At 69.5% G+C, this 5000-nt stretch overlaps 1 non-coding gene across 1 annotated transcript; it reads right to left on the bottom strand.

Moving 5' to 3' along the window:
* Positions 1-2400: 2400 nt before the first annotated feature.
* Positions 2401-2519, bottom strand: LOC135889864 (5S ribosomal RNA). Its single transcript, XR_010562181.1, has one exon. It is a non-coding gene; the product is annotated as a 5S ribosomal RNA (ribosomal RNA).
* Positions 2520-5000: the final 2481 nt, after the last annotated feature.

The raw sequence follows: 5000 nt of genomic DNA, 5'->3' as shown, positions 1-5000 counted from the left end.
TCTTCCCCCAGGCTGAGCGGGAGGCTTCGCAGTCGTCCCCCGGGCAGTCCGGGGGAAGGCTTAATAGTCGTCCCCCGGGCGCTCCGGGGGGGAAAGCTTAATAGTCGTCCCCCAGACAGTGTGGGTGGGTGGGGGGGGGGGAGGCTTAACAGTCTTCCCCCAGGCTGAGCGGGAGGCTTCGCAGTCGTCCCCCGGGCAGTCCGGGGGAGGCTTAATAGTCGTCCCCCGGGCGCTCCGGGGGGGAAAGCTTAACAGTCGTCCCCCAGACAGTGTGGGTGGGTGGGTGGGGGGGGAGGCTTAACAGTCTTCCCCCAGGCAAAGCGGGAGGCTTCGCAGTCATCCCCCGGGCAGTCCGGGGGAGGCTTAATAGTCGTCCCCCGGGCGCTCCGGAGGGGAAAGCTTAATAGTCGTCCCCCAGACAGGGTGGGTGGGGGGGAGGCTTAACAGTCTTCCCCCAGGCTGAGCGGGAGGCTTCGCAGTCGTCCGCCGGGCAGTCCGGGGGAAGGCTTAATAGTCGTCCCCCGGGCGCTCCGGCGGGGGGGAAGCTTAATAGTCGTCCCCCAGACAGGGTGGGTGGGGGGGAGGCTTAACAGTCTTCCCCCAGGCTGGGCGGGGGGGAGGCTTAATAGTCATCCCCCAGACAGTGTGGGTGGGTGGGGCAGGGGGGGGAGAGGCTTAGCAGTCTTCCCCTAGACTGGCCGGGGGTGGGGGCTTAGCAGTCGTCTCCAGGGTGGTCCGGGGGTGGGGGGAGGCCTCAGAGTCGCCCCTCGGAGAGTCGGGGCGGCGGCGGTGGTGGGTGTCAGGCTTTACAGCCAGCCTCCGGAGGGTGAGCGTCCTCGGACGCGATGCAGCCGCCGCAGAGAGGCAGCCTCCGAGGCTGGGAGCGGAGCACCGAGGCTGGGGAGAGGGGAGCAGGAGCCCGGGGGTGGGGGTGGGGGTGGGGGGCCTTCAGGACAACCGGTCAAGCCCCGGGAAGCGGCTGTAAAATTTTCAAAGTCCCCACCGGGACAACAGGTCACGCCCCGGGAAAAGGCTGGAAAATTTCCTAAGTCCCCGCTCGGCCACCAGGTCCACCCAGGTCTAGCAATGGGGTTGACCTGCCTGATGGCCGGTTAGTATCAACGTAGTCTCACACAGGAGGGCAGCTCTCAGGCCGGCCGGCTGCGGCTGACTCTGGGGCGGTGCCCGGTGCCCGGCAGCGAGGCGCGGGGGGGGTGGGGGGGTGAGGGGGGGGGGAGCGACACGGGGCTTACCGGCCCCGGGGCCGGGGGCGCCTCCTGCGGCTTTGGGGGCCGCGGGTCCTCCGTGGCATCCAGGCCAGGCCTCTCCTGCCTGGCCGCGGGGGGATTCGGGGGCGGTCCCGCGGGCCGGCGGCCGGGCGCAGGGGGGGGGGCCCGAGCGAGTCCGCCCCGGGCCCGGGGTCTCCCCCTGCGGCTCAGGGGGGGCGTGGGTCCTCGGGGGAGGAAGCCCGGGGGGAGCTGCAGACCCGCCGTGGGGCCCTCCAGGCCAGGCCTCGCCTGGGTGGCCGCGGGGGGATTCGGGTCGGGCCCGCGGGCCGGCGGCCGGGCGCAGCGGGGCCGGGAGGGTCCGGGCCAGTCCGCCGCATGCCCGGGGTCTCCCCCAGCGGCTTCGGTGGCCGTGGGTCCCCGGTGGGGCAAGCGGCGGGGAGCCTGACACCCGCCGTGGGGCCCTCCAGGCCAGGCCTCGCCTGGGTGGCCGGGGGGGGATTCGGGGCGGTCCCGCGGGCCGGCGGCCGGGCGCAGGGGGGCCGGGAGGGGCCGGGCCAGTCCGCCCCATGCCCGGGGTCTCCCCCAGCGGCTTCGGTGGCCGTGGGTCCCCGGTGGGGCAAGCGGCGGGGAGCCTGACACCCGCCGTGGGGCCCTCCAGGCCAGGCCTCGCCTGGGTGGCCGCGGGGGGATTCGGGGCGGTCCCGCGGGCCGGCGGCCGGGCGCAGGGGGGCCGGGAGGGGCCGCGCCAGTCCGCCCCATGCCCGGGGTCTCCCCCCAGCGGCTTCGGTGGCCGTGGGTCCCCGGTGGGGCAAGCGGCGGGGAGCCTGACACCCGCCGTGGGGCCCTCCAGGCCAGGCCTCGCCTGGGTGGCCGCGGGGGGATTCGGGGCGGTCCCGCGGGCCGGCGGCCGGGCGCAGGGGGGCCGGGAGGGGCCGGGCCAGTCCGCCCCATGCCCGGGGTCTCCCCCAGCGGCTTCGGTGGCCGGGGGTCCTCCGCGGAGGAAGCCGGGTGGGTGTTGGGGGGAGCCGGACCCCAGGCGCCCCGACCCGTGACCTGCGGCCGCGACCTCCGACTCGGCAGGAGCGACGAGGGGCTTTCTGGCCCGCCCCCCCCCCCCCTTCTCCTTCCTCCCCAGAAAAAGGAGAGAGAGCTGGCTCGGACCGGGAAAAGCTGCCTACGGCACCTGGGATTCCCAGGCGGTCACCCATCCAAGTACTAGCCAGGCCCGGGACGGTTTACCTTCCGAGATCGGACGGGATCGGGGGCGTTCGGTCCGGTATGGCCGTAGGCACCCGGCTCCGCGCCTCCTCGCCCGCTTTCCCCTGCCGGCGCCCGGGCCTGCCGCACGGCGAGCCCCGGTCGGACTGCCCCGTGCGGCAGGGCCCCCGTCTCTCGCGGGCCCGATCCTTTTTTTTCCTTTTCAAGCTCCGGGGCCCGGGCTGGCCCGTCAGAGCCCCTTCCCCTCCCCCCCCCCCTCCCTCCGGCGTCGGGAAAAATATTTTCCCGGACTTCCAGCGGGCCCGATCCTGTCAGCCGGGGGTGGGGGGGGGGGCAGTCCCTCGCTGCGGCCAGGGAGGGTGAGCCCGGGGCGGCTTGCCTGGCGGCCGGGTCCCGGCAGGCCCGATCCATTCCCCCCCTCCCCGTCCCCCGTCCCCCAGCGGTTCCAGCGGTTCCCCGCCCCGCCCCCGCGCCTGGTTCGCACCCTGTTCCTTCGGGCCGAGGAAGGCGTACCCCGGGGGGAACCGTCCGAGTCCCCTCCCGGGCACCAGGTCAACCCGTGGAATCGAACGGGGTTCACCTGGCTGGCCGGTATGCTTTCCGGCCACCGGGTCAACCCATAGGTTTTAACTGGTATACCTGGTGGCCGCTTTGCCAGGTCAACCCGGTTCTCCCTCCTTCCCTGGGCGCCCCCTCCTCGGAGGCGTCGGGTTAAACTTTTTCCAGACTTCCAGGGGCCCGATCCAGTCAGCCGGGAGGCAGTCCCTCGCTGCGGCCGGGGACGGTGAACCCAGGTCGGCCTGCCTGGCGGCCGGGTCCCTGTCTCTCGTGGGCCCGATCCTTCTTTTCCTTTTCGAGCAGGGGGGGCCCGGCCCGCCCCGGTAGCGCTCCTCGGAGGCGTCGGGCAATTCCCCCCCCCCCCCCCGCACCCCACCCAGACTTCCAGGGGCCCGATCCTGACGGCCGGGAGGCAGTCCCTCGCTGCGTCCGGGGACGGTGAGATGCTCGGCCACCAGGTCAACCCGGAGGAAGCGGGCTGAAATTTTTTTTTCCAAGTCCGAAAGATTGTCCAAGTCCCCGCTCGGCCACCAGGTCAACCCGGAGGAAGCGGGCTGACAATTTTTTCCAAGCCCGAAAAATTTTTCCAAGTCCGAAAGATTGTCCAAGTCCCCGCTCGGCCACCAGGTCAACCCGGAGGAAGCGGGCTGACAATTTTTTCCAAGCCCGAAAAATTTTTCCAAGTCCGAAAGATTGTCCAAGTCCCCGCTCGGCCACCAGGTCAACCCGGAGGAAGCGGGCTGACAATTTTTTCCAAGCCCGAAAAATTTTTCCAAGTCCGAAAGATTGTCCAAGTCCCCGCTCGGCCACCAGGTCAACCCGGAGGAAGCGGGCTGACAATTTTTTCCAAGCCCGAAAAATTTTTCCAAGTCCGAAAGATTGTCAAAGTCCCCGCTCGGCCACCAGGTCAACCCGGAGGAAGCGGGCTGACAATTTTTTTCCAAGCCCGAAAAATTTTTCCAAGTCCGAAAGATTGTCCAAGTCCCCGCTCGGCCACCAGGTCAACCCGGAGGAAGCGGGCTGACAATTTTTTCCAAGCCCGAAAAATTTTTCCAAGTCCGAAAGATTGTCAAAGTCCCCGCTCGGCCACCAGGTCAACCCGGAGGAAGCGGGCTGACATTTTTTTTTTTTTCCAAGCCCCGAAAATTTTTTCCAAGTCCGAAAAATTGTCCAAAGTCCCCGCTCGGCCACCAGGTCAACCCCATTGGAGCGAATGGGTTGACCTGATGGCCGGTCGTCTCGCGGATGTCCGGAAGGGGTCGCCACACGCCGCTTCGGCCGACCGAGAGAACCACGAGGTCGGACGCGATTCCAGGTTCGTACCACTGAAGGGGGGGGGTTTGGCTTTTTCGACCTGTCTTTTAAGAACTGTGTGCGGAGATTTCTGAGGACAGGTTTTTCAGAGCCTGTGAGAACCGGAGCTCAGCCTAGGGGATCAATCCGAGTATTGTTGTACCCCGACCTTGCCAGGGGGGGGAAACGGGCACGTTTGACAGCGGAGGGCACCCGGCCCTCCTCCGAGACGGCCTGCTTTTCCCGGCTCTTAGCTCATGGGCCCCGCAGCGGCCGGGACCTGAGCTCCGACTGTCGGCGCCCCCCGGAGGGAGGGGGGGCCCGCTCCTCTCGCGCCCTCTGATCGATGTGGCGCTGACGTTCGCGACGGGAAGGGCCCTTCGCGGGCCGGCACCCCAACCGCGGGGCCGTCCGGTGTTCAGGCGGATCGGGACCCTCTTCCTTTTCGCGTGCACGGATCCAGGGACCGATGGGGACTGCCCTCCTCGGGGCGGCCCGGGCACGTGCCCGGCCCTTCGTGCGTGGGGCCGTCTGGCCGAGATCTCCGCCGTGTGAGGTCGAGCGGTTCCGGCAGACCACCCAGGGGTCCGAAAAAAAAACCCAGGGAGCCGCGAGGCTCAGCAGGGCCAAACAAGGTCGCGAGAGCGAGCAGGGGCGCGCTGCGGTCCCCCCCACCGCACCCGATAGGACCACACCACGCGG

Source organism: Emys orbicularis, chromosome 15 (assembly GCF_028017835.1).
Source record: "Emys orbicularis isolate rEmyOrb1 chromosome 15, rEmyOrb1.hap1, whole genome shotgun sequence".
NCBI classification, from domain to species: domain Eukaryota; kingdom Metazoa; phylum Chordata; order Testudines; family Emydidae; genus Emys; species Emys orbicularis.
The sequence above is the reverse complement of the archived record's forward strand: the minus strand, read 5'-3'. Positions and strand labels throughout refer to the sequence as shown.